Source organism: Anas acuta, chromosome 4 (assembly GCF_963932015.1).
Source record: "Anas acuta chromosome 4, bAnaAcu1.1, whole genome shotgun sequence".
NCBI lineage: Eukaryota > Metazoa > Chordata > Aves > Anseriformes > Anatidae > Anas > Anas acuta.
The window spans coordinates 54,971,951-54,984,111 of record NC_088982.1 but is presented as its reverse complement, the minus strand read 5'-3'; the positions used below and the strand labels follow the sequence as shown (position 1 = coordinate 54,984,111).

The 12,161-nt window shown below is 36.5% G+C and overlaps 1 protein-coding gene across 23 annotated transcripts in view; it reads right to left on the bottom strand.

The window, feature by feature from the left end:
- The window catches only part of TENM3 (teneurin transmembrane protein 3), a 1,325,064-nt gene that overhangs the window by 509,695 nt on the left and 803,208 nt on the right, over positions 1–12,161 (bottom strand). The gene's annotated exons all lie outside the window — the stretch shown is intronic.

Genomic DNA, 12,161 nt, shown 5'->3' with positions numbered 1-12,161 from the left:
CTTCCAACTCAGGATATTCTATGATTCCATGAAAAAAATGATAAAAAAATGTATTCTCATAGTGTAACTTCAAAAGTGGTTATTTCTCATTGTTAATGTTTTAGAATTTATTTATAGAGAATGCCATTTGGCTTTTGTGTGTGTGTGTGTGTGTGAATCTGTAATATGCTAGAGGTGATGCAAATAGGAACATAACATTATGGTGACGTTTGGATGAAGTGCAATAGCTTGCATTCATTTTTAGAAAGTCATGTACAAAGCTTCATAGCCTTTAAAATACAAAGCTTAAGTGAAACCAATGTAAATTTTTGGATAATTACTTTCATCGGGTATCTGATTTAAAACATGGAATAAGGAAATATATAAGTATGAACAGAAAATGTAGACTGCACGCAAGTAATGAAAATAACTACATACAGAAACAGCAATGACAGCAACATGCTTACAGAGCTAAGTTTGATTAGCCTCACCCCCCTCCTAATGGACAAAAGCTGGTTCTGATTTTCAGCCCCTTGAACTGCTGCCGAAATCTCCCTGCTAACACATTTATGTGGCTTCCAGACTACAGTTGGCTTGTGTCCCGTTGGTTTGAAGCTGGGCAGAGTAAGCTTGCATCTGCCTGATTATATCCATGTAGGTGGTTTCCCTGTCTGTGTTGCAGTAGCTTGTTATTACTGCATGCCTTTAACATTAGGATGTGTCATGTTACATTATGCCTACAATGTGAAGTAATATAGAACTTCATGCACCGCTATTGGTAGGCAGCAGAAACGTTACAGACTAAACATAAACCATTCAACCCCACTTTATTGCAGCAGACTGAAAGACAATGTGCAGTAAGGTGTTCAAAGAATATTCAGCATGCTGACTAGTCAAAGTACTTTGGGATAGTCACTCCATATATTTCTAGTTTCCAGATTTCATTTACATTGGCTCAAGGGAGCAATCTCTCTATAACTGAAAAACATATTCAGCATAAATCAATTCCTGAGAGGAATGTTATATATGAAACAAACAAACAAACAAACAAACAAAAAAACACAACACAAAACAAAAAGCCCCTCACAATACAATAGAAAAGGAATGTCTTGGTGATACTGAGTTTGGGAATGAAGCAAGAATAGAAGAAGATAATAACATTGCAAAAATGTACTAATATGGTTTACCTTGCTTTTTTTTTTTTTTTTTTTTTGCATACAGGCTGCGTACTGTCTTATGTATTGCATAGATACAGTAGATGGTATAATTTAAAACATACTGTGTAGAACATGTAAACTTAATCTGTGAAATTCAGTTATGAAACTGCCATATTTAACATAGGAACCTTAATATGGTTAATTAATCTGCTCTACTTATTCCTCTCGACAAAAGACATTGGCTGTGGAAAACATGTAGTTGAATAAAGTAAGTATTGTAAGGCATTTTGAACTACTTGCTAATTCATTTTCATGTTGTGTTGACATACGTTTACAAATTAAAATCAGGAAATTCATTTTTATTTCTATTTGAAACCTCCCTGCTCTCAGATCTTTGTTGGAAGGGCAAGCCTAAAGCAATAGCCATAGGAAGGAAATGCTGCAGGGAACTCCTGCAGCATATTGTAGCAGGCAATGGGATTGCACTTTAATTCTGTATTTTGTAGCAACAAATCTTTTTTTTTTTTGATCCTAGTTATATTCATATCCTCAACATTTTAGAGCCACGACATTTTTCTGGCATTTCTAATTCTTTCATTAAATTATTAATATTTTTTTCTACTTAGACTCAATGATAAACACTTTACATTTGGTGAATAAACTGTGGTAATCATTACAGTTTGCAAACCATACTGTTTTTAAACTCCTTACAATAAACTGAATATAACCAACTTCTTCACTATTTTCCAAATAGTAAATACTTCTCTATTGGTGATACAAATATCAGAACATCTTATGAGCTGAATCATCAGGAACAAGTTGTAATAACAACAACAACAAAAAAAAGTTAGTGGCTACTATATTACATTGCTTAATCCCTAGCCAAACTGTAAAGGAATAATTACTTGATGAGGTTGTGTTGGAGTCCAGAATATCTCTCAGGTGTATGACCTACAACTGAACAGATGCCCACCACAAAGGGTTTTTGTAACGTTGCAGTACCACAACCTAGGGAGTCAGAATACACCAGCTTACCTTGAAAAGGAAACAGCATGACTGAGGAAGTCCTTGAAAACATATGTTCTTTCAACTAAAGTTTTCATGCTGATTTTTTTTTTTTTTTTTAATTCAGAAATTGTTCAAGGACACTGTTTCCTTTAATAGCCTACTTTCTGTGTTACAGGAAGTAACTGCTTCCTGGTGGGGTGTTCAGTTCTTGAAATAATAGTATTAAAAAATCATAAGCTCTAAAATAAAAAGATGAGTATGGCTAAAGTTGTCATGAAACACTTGCCACTTCACCTGGATTGCCAGAGCCAAATAATGGAGGCAATTAATACATGGTTTGTTACATTCATGATTGAAAAACATGCTAGTTCGAACCAGTACTTTTTTTTGCTAGCTATCTGTACGATCCATGCCCTAAATGTGGGTAGTGGGTGCTTCTTTCCTCTGAAAATAGATTTCAGGAAGTTTAACCTGAGGATGGTTTGTGTCAGGACTGTGAATGGAAATAGAAGAGGGAGCCTTGAATGTGGGAGAGCAGAAGAAAGAGAAGTCAGGGCAGCATGCTGGTGTCAGGAGAACACTCTCCTTGGTGCTCAGGAGTTTGTACTTTCAAGTAGCATCTGCTGGGTGTAGAACACACTAAATCTTCTCTTGGTGTGGTAGGAGATCTCTACCTATATTAATGACACTCTATCCCCCCACACTTTGAAAACCATTTAGGCCGTGGTCTGAACGTACTTTCAGTTTGACATACACATATTCACTCAAAGGGTGAATAGGGTATCAGTTACCTATTATCAGAGTTTTACGCTAAGATGAGTTAGCAGAATTTAGCTGAGGTGAGGCAGACCTACATCTGTAGGCAATTTCAGATGAGATAAAATAGAACAGTGTTTAAGTAGAAATGTTAAATTTACATTAAATTAAATGTATATAAATGAACCAGTAACAAACTGTGAGTAGAGAAAGAAGCGCCTCCTGCAAAAGAGCTTTATGGAGAAAGCTCAAGCATGTTGTGGGCTTGGGCAGCCCTCTGCCATGCTTGTACACCAATGGTATAAAAACCAGGAGGAGATGGAAAGCCTGTGTGCAGTCAGAAGGCTGTGAACTCACTGGAGTCACAATGACTTGGTGGGACAGCTCAAATGGCTGGAGTGCTGCAGTGGAGGGATACAGGCTGGGAGGGACAGAGAGCAGCTGGAAGGCATGGAGTTCTGCCCTGGGATGGGGTAAAGAGAGAAAAAGCTTTGGGGTTGAACAATGGCTGAAAAGGGCTTGGAGCTCCCAGAGAAGCAGCATCTCCACTATTTTAATCCACTGTATTCTGGATCAGTTGGCTTGTAAGTAAAAGATTGTATCAGAAATACCTGACCAGAGATACTATTATCAGCTTCTCCACGTAAATGCGCACACTCATAATATTTTACCAGCCCTTTCTCCAACTTGTGTTTATCAAAAGAACCCTTAATTACAGAATGCTTGTAGCTTACAAACAAATGATTAAAAGTCCATACTTTCTCATGATTAAACTCAGAATTTGCATCTTAGCTAAATGCTCCCTCAAATTACTTGCTTAGATCTGTACTTCTGCAAACATAAAAGTATTTCTTTATGAACAATTTTAAATGACCTTTTTCTATCAGGTTCTTGCAAAATATTAAATGAATTTTTTGTATCATGGTAATCTGCAAATGAAAAATGCATACATGTAAGATATTCATGATTTATTAACTTACAAATACCACTTATATTTCTATTTGTTTGACTAGTATTCAGAATTGGGAAGTATTTTTGAATCAATTTGACTAATGAGAAAGTTAAATAATTAAAAAAATAGGTGGTACCCTGTTAAAACAGCATCTTTAGGAGAAAACACTTCCATACAAAGAGAAATTTTAAAAAACCATATGCCATCAATGTTATTAGATAGATAGAATTTGAGGTGATCCATTTGTTATCGATATCAAAATTAGTTAATTGTCACTTTATTTTTTTGGTAATTACACCCTATTTTCAGACTAAGGTGAGAAGCATATTACACTCAAGCTTCTAACCTTTGACTTTCTGCACATCTGTGACAGAACATACTTTGTTGTTGTTGAAGAAGAAGAATTGTCTCATTCATCTAGAATACTTTTAAGAACACAAAAATGAGGGGAGAAATTAATTTTTGTTACATCTAGAAAATTTGGATAAGTCTTTGTGTAGTTCTAGATTTCCCACTGGGAATAAGTAAAAAGAAAACCAAAAAAACTTGGCGCATAAGTTACAAATGTTCCTGACTTTCTGTGTTGTAAATCTGTTTTGACTTGGCTGAGTTACTACAGTTTTATAAACATTGTTCATTCATGCACAGTATTTCTTTTATGGCAAGTGGCTTTTACAAATTATCACTTGAAGTTTTATTGGCACCGTGCACATGCACTTAGCTGAAGCTGAATGGAACTCCAGACCATATGATTTAAAAAATGAGAAATAGGAGCAGTCTCAAGGTTTTCAAATTCATCTTTTAATTTTGCTTTTATCTGGAATTACTTCAGTTAGATTTATGGTTCCACTTCCAGATATAATGACCTGAAATATAGTAAAGGAGGCTTCCCCTCATTCGTAAGAGTCAGCTGCAATTTAATCTCTTTTGCCTTTCTGCTGCCTACACAGAAAAGGATCTGGCCTTCTCTCCTCAGCAGCTACCACTACTTGCCAGCTCTGGAACAGGAAAAAATGTCCAGTGGGCTGCGCTATCTGAGGCATCTCCTGGAGCTCTGCAGGGCCTCCCACGGCCCTGAGTGGAAGCTCTGGGACCCACCTGGCTCCCAGCTGGCTCTGGGTCAAGGCAGCATCCTGCCCCTCCACCTCAGGCTGGCACATTTCACCAGGACTGGGATGGAGACTGCATGCACGCCTCCCCAAATCACAGCAGTCACAGGGTAGGAACAGCTGAGAATGTGAATGTAGAAGTAAATGCACATTTGGTACATATGTAATTGCATAGTTCTCACAACTTCTCTAAGAAAAAAAATAATAATCCTTTGAGAGTATTGTTATTTCTCTACTTGTACATGTGTTACTGCACTCCAATTTGTAGCAACCAATATACTGAGAAAGAAGACCATTGTGCAAATGACTTCTTAGCTGTTAAAAGAAAATATTAGAGCAAATAATGCTGTTTCATCCCAGTAGCCAGCAAATTGGTAACACAGGTCAATTTAATTTTACTGCAGGTAATGGTATCATTTAGCCATTTCTTTGCTCTGAAGCAGCATGAGGCTTTAATCCCTGCACGCCAGCTCGGACCTTATTTTCTAGGAGCGAAGCATAGTTTTTGAAATGTTTTTTGTAAAAGTGCTCTTTTCTGTTCTTTACCAAGGCGTCCAAGTCTACTCATTTGTGAAACTATGAAGCTCTTCATACAATTGCAAAGTGCTCCTTTAGCAATTCTTGCAAGTAATAGGCTTCTTTACAGCGCTTGCCTTGATCTCTGCTACGTGTGAAGAGTATAGCCTCTTATGTCAATAACATAGGTCTGTACATGTTACATTAGAAGTTAATTGTATTTTTTTTGCCAATACACTCTTAAGGTTAGATTAAAAATTATTGTTAATCATGACTTTAAGAGGATTCCACTGATGAAAGCCAGCTAAAAATTTGGTCCACAAAAGACTGTAAAAGAGGTATCTGTATTTCTGAAATCCACCAAAAAAAATAGTTAAAAAATGATATTTTATTCATTAATAATTTATCTAGTATTCCTATTCACTTTTAATATTGTAGATGACAGTCCTTTTAAAACAAAAATCTTGGGCTAAATTTACTTAGGTGTTAGAACAAAAATTTCTGCCATAAGGCAGTGAGCCTCAAAAACTGGATAAATCTATCAAGCACAGGGCAATTGCAAGCCACCAGTATGATGGAGTAAGAAGCAAATTTTGACAGTAACTTAGAAAGCTCTTGCTATCAGAGTCATCAGGCTTTGAAAACAACCTTTCAACAAGAAGAGTGGGAGCAAGTAATCTAATGACTTTCAGATCCCATGTGGATGCCTCTATGATGCTATTGCCTGCATTTTGTCTGGAATTAGTAACTCAGATCTCTTCCTGGTTTGTGTTTATAGATAGACTGACAGTGCTTGCTTAATCTGTCAAATAGTTATTAGCAATTTATATTAATGGAAAGGAAAACCAAGGAAAATGTTGGTTTGTTACTCAACAAAGAGGGTAATCCACAGACTCATAACATCGTAAAAACCGAAACAATTTAATACCTCTTTTGCATTAGCCTTTACTAAAAGATCAACTGCAAGCAGACACAATTAATACCAGCATAAAGGGATAAGATCTCACTATGTAATAGGAAGAGGAAAGGTTACACAGTGCTTAAATAACATAGATATTCTCAGATCATCTGTGCTGATAAACTTCATTCATCTTAGGGGACTTAGAGAGCTGATTAAAATAGGCTCAGAAGGCTTAGTGGTCTTTGAAAAATTATGGAGGACAGATGAGATGCTGGAAGACTGAAAAAGAGCAAATGGATTGCTATTTTTAAAAGGGGAGAAAAGAATAGTCCAGTCTACTTAGTTTCAATCTCTCTATCCTAAGTCCAACACTGTTCAATAATGGAAAAGAGACCGTGCTTATTAAATTTGCAGACACCACAAAGCTGGAGAGACTGTAAATATCTTGGGGAGCAGGATTAAAATCCAGTTATGTGTCTTACAGACTCAAGTGTGGTCTAGAAAAAATAGTCTGATTACCTCAAGGGCAGGCAAAAAGTATTATAGAGAGGCAGGTATACCCCACTGCATAAATAAGGATGGAGATCAATTAATATGTAGTAATTATTCACAAAAGGACTTCAGGGCTAAAGTGGAAAGTGATGACTTAGCAATGAATATGCCAGCAACCTGTATTGTGAAAAAGCAAATGACAGTACTGGAATATATGAGCAACAGTAGGACAAACAGGATACTGGGTATTGTTACTTTTGTTCTTTTCAGAGTAAGTAAAGTGACGGCTCCAGTAAGGTAGTGTTTTAAGATTTGAGTGCCACACACCAAGCACAGGAATCTTGTTGGACATATTTCAGAATACCAAGACTGATCGAGAAAATACAATCTATGAGGAAAGATTTAAAAGATTGGGATTGTTTAGCCAAAAAAATAATTTTAAAAGAGGGGTGTAAAAAAAGGGGGGAAGGCTGAAGTGAGGTTTTCCAAATAGAAAAGGCCTTTGCTAACAGGAGGAAAAAAATATTCTTCATTTAATAGAATTAATAGAACCAGAGATAATGCAGTTAAATTGCAGTAAGAAAGGTTTTGCTCTAGCATCAGGAAAAAAGAAATTCTATTGGAAAGGATTAGGAACAGACTGCATGGGAAGATTAGGGAGCTTGCTGTACTGCAGGTCAACTATGAAGATGTCTATCAGGAATGACAAAGATATAGCTGACTTTTTTGGACAACAGGGTTGAACTATATGACTTCACGAGGCCCCTTTCAGATCTGTCCTTCTGTGATTAATAACAAAAGATGCTGAATATGGGTTGAGTAATTTACACTGGCACTCTTTAAGAATTAAAAGATTAGACAAGCAGTTTGTTATTTTTATTTTTTCCATCCATAGAGTACAACCAAATCTGCAGAACATTTTTCTTCCCTATGTTATACAAAGAAAATATTTCAAAATATTTACTAATAATTACACAAAATATATAAAAGTACCAATATTCCCATTGTAGCTGAAGAAACGATTATTTGGTCAGGAAGAATCATTGGGTCTCATTTAGTGGGGACAGAAAAGCTGATGTAAGTATGAATTTGGAAGAGAAGTTCAGCCTGTACAGACCTAAGTTTGAATATCAGGTCTTTATTTTGGCTAGCCTACAGAAGCTGCTGTTTTTGAAATAAATAAATGGACTCACTAAGTGGAACAATTAAAATAATATTTTAGGCTGCCTACACTCTTCCTTACATTTTTTTTTTTCCAGAACATACTATTTACAAATAAATAAATGGATTCTTAATATCCTGACATGAAAACACTTATATGAACTTAAAGGTTATGCATTACTCCAGTTCTGTAGAAGTCAGCTAGTTCCACATCTGAGCAAACCTTCAGTGATCCGGGGTCTCCCAGAGGCAGAACAGATACCAGGTTTGTCTACACAGGGAAGTTTGCTGTAGCGAGGTACAGTGCAAATTCACAGTGCATTAGGTTCTCTGAAGTATTCCCCTGTGTGGACACTCCTCAGTATTAAGTGCAAGGGACCATTTTCTACTTTGAAGCTAGACTGGCAGATAGGCAGACAGTGCAGGTACAGATGCATCCCTTTTCATTAGGTAGTCAAGCTAAAAATCAAGTGGATGGGAAGTACAGTGACTGGATTTCTAGTTGCTGGCAATCAAGGGCAATGTGCATTGAACAGGAACCATCTCGCTCAAAAATATTTCTTTTTTTCTGGTGTTAAAAGATTTAATGAAGCCCTGATTAGTGTCAGTCCTAGTTAAATCAATAAGGAAAATACTGAATCACTTTATCACAGCTCACTTGTATTAGTAAATTGTGCAGTCAAGTATTCACGGACTAGTGATGAAACACTAAAGGGATCATTTGGGACTTGTTTATAAGCCAAATTTAATGCATTTACAGTCAGCAATGTTCAGTTACTTTTTAAAACATTTTTCCTATTTCTCACAAAAGAAGAGATCCTCATGAATAGTACTTTTTGCTTCCTAACAAACAAACTCCAATCTCATATTCACTGGGTTCCACAGAAGCAGTGTCTAATAAGAATTTTAGATATTAAAGGACCAGATATTAGCAAAGCTAATCACCCCATTTAAATTCAACATGGATATTAATGCATTTCCAATAAATGCGTTACACCATGTAGTTTCACTTAACCGAACACAGTTTTTTTTTTTTTTTTTTTTCCTTTGATGGCATATTAGGTTACAGCCACAAATGGCTGTTACAGGCTTTCAAATATCACGAAGGAGAATTATCATAGCAGGAAAGCTGTAAAACCGTAAATTGCTAGAAGTTAGCACACAGTGCTGCTTCTGCAGGTTGGGCGTGATGCCCAATGAGGCTGAGTGGCACTGAAATCTACTGCCTCTGATACCTGCTGGCAGTTGAGTTACGAGGGGCTTTTGCATGAAGCAAGGGGGAAGGGTTGTGTGTGGGGAGGGGATGGGTAGCATGGACCAGCTGAGGACATTGACACAGAGTGTGTGATGAGTTACAGATACTTTTCAGCTCCTTCTCATGATACCTGTCTTAACACTCGCTTCCTCGTATTCTGTCCCTTCGCTTTCTCCTGCCACAGCAGAAATTCACACTTGCCCCACAGAACATCCTGCTTCTCTCCGAGTCCTTGGAGAAACCTGTTCCTGCCACACATGCACTCTTCCAGAGTCTGTTTCTTTAAACTCCAGTTAGAATTCATAAGTTCTGCAATCAGCAAAACCTGCTCCAAACTGCCAACTTTCCTAGATTACACCATTTTGCCATTTTTTGATACATACAGTCTATTTAATAGAGCTTTTGGCTCCCTTCTGATCATGCCAAGACTCCTTCAAAGCAGCCTCTCCATCTCACCCGTTCTGTACCACACTCTCCCAGGCAATTATTCTTCCTCACTCGTTTTCAAGTCCCCTCTTTTTCCAACTGGCAAGGCTCAGTATCTTTAATGAACAAAACAACATTTCTTCCTCCCATCAGCATCAGTGGGTAGCCCTTTTTAATAAAATATTTCAGATCTTCCAATTTTCAATTAAATGAAACAAACACTAGTGCTAATAATACTCCCTGAAAGATCAGAAATGATTAGGTATGTATTTGCAGGCTCTCATGTTACCTGCAGATAAGCAGAGATGCCACAAAATAAGCTTAAGACCTGTCTTTGCCATGTTCACGACATACTTTTGTACCTTCATGGTTTCTTCCTTTTAGATACTAGAAAAATGTGAGAAGCTTTTCTGACTTCAGTTGATAAATCTTGAGTTTAGGAAAACGTATTCAGAAATTTGAATGTGTCACAGTTTCCACATGTACATCATTTTCTTATATCCATGACCTCAGTGGTCCCTTCTTCATGGGTAGTTTTCATTAAATAAACATCTTTCAGATTTTTTTCTACATTTCCAATATTCCATATTTCTATACAATTGTCTTAGTAATGATAAATCACTAATATAATGGAATGAACAATGTTTTTTGTTAGAAATGCATTGCTTTCACCTCTATAAAGAAATTTCATATTCTAAAAAATGTGAATAGACCTATAAAAAGACATTAAAAATACCATTACAAGCATAGAACTTGAAGTAGAGAAAGATTTTTCTTTCTGAAAAATGAATGCATTTAATCAAAGGTTTAATTCTTTCTAAAGCCTCAATTTTCCCAACTTTTCAGAACGTAGTGCTAGGGCTGAAATGCTGTGAGCTAGCGCTTTGCAAAATTCCACTGCCAAAGCAGCCAGTTAAAATAATGTCCTTTCACTTAACCACATTTAACTGAGATAAAGCAACACAAGATTTAATAGCTTCCAGCAGGGCATGGTGATGGAGTGGCTAGCCCAGACTGCAACAGAAGGTCACAGGTTCATTCAAAGGGCATGGTGCACAGAAACCCTCTCGCACGGTAACAGGCCAAAAGCAGATTTGATTTGACTAGATGCAACCACACTCGAGTTACGGTTGATTATATCAGCCCTGGATTTAGCTGAGAGCTAGAATAACAGGAAAAGACCATGTATGAGCTACTCTAACCATTTGCAGCAATTCCTCCATGAATGAGGACTGGAATACAGTAGACATTAGCAATATTCTTCTTCCAGAGACACACTGCAAACATACAGCTATTTAGCAAAACATAATTACGAGTGGAAACAATTTTAAAGGCTTGTAACTAGAAAAAAATGCCAGCATGATTTCCTTCAGAGGTATTTTAGCATCACATCCAAAGTTACAGAAGCAATAAGGTAAAAGATGTAGGGTCACAATGTTAACTATCACTGATTGTCAAGATACATTGGGTACCCAAATATTGTGACTAGTCACAATCTTCACCTTGTTAGGGCTAATGATGAGGACAAAGAACAAATAAAGAACAAATAAGAACAAATGGGTAAGTAATGATTATGGGGCTCAGCAATTCCTTACACTGCTCAGATTTTTGTCTATGTGATGAATATTTCAGATACATCCTACGATCTTTACATTCTTCACTGACAAGGAGACAAGATGCATTTTGCATCTGCTAAAGACTTCTGATTGGCACATATGTTGAAAGACTGGCCCAAGATTGAAAGACAGAGTGTTCTTCAAAAGCTGTAGCCATGAAATATTTATTCTTTTCTCTTTCATAGAAATGCATTTGATGACTATATGACATAAAGTGCCACTAATAGCTCTGGACAAAATTACATGGCTCTAAAGACTATTAAACTATTATTCTTGGAGAGTGGAAAAGGTTCTATTTGACACATACGATCACAATAGTATTAGCAAGGCTTTGTTTACAACCTACACTGGAAAAAATATGGTACATTATCAAATGCTTTTTGCACTGGCAAATTCAAATCTGACAATCAAAAAAGACAACAATGATATTTGTGATATATTTAGTAGGTACTTTATCTAACGATCTTTTGAATGGGCTGTTTATTATTTTTTAAAAACTTTAAGTATTCCACTAAGGGCAAGTGAATACTAATGACACTGTTCAAAACATATTTTGTTTCCATCTAAGGCTATATATTTTATAGAGTAACTCATAGGTAGATGAATCCCCAAATGTTATTTAAATCTCTGAAGTCAGCTGAAAAGCAAAGACACTCATACATACATAATCTCTAGCATGACAACCTGAAAATTACGTGAAAACAAAAAGGCTGCTTTGTAAAAGTCTAACTAAAACTTCCTGATAAGCAGACCCAGAAGGCATTGCTGCATCACAGAAATAATTTTATTATGAATTTTACATGGAAGTTTGTAGGACCCTTTTATACCTGCAA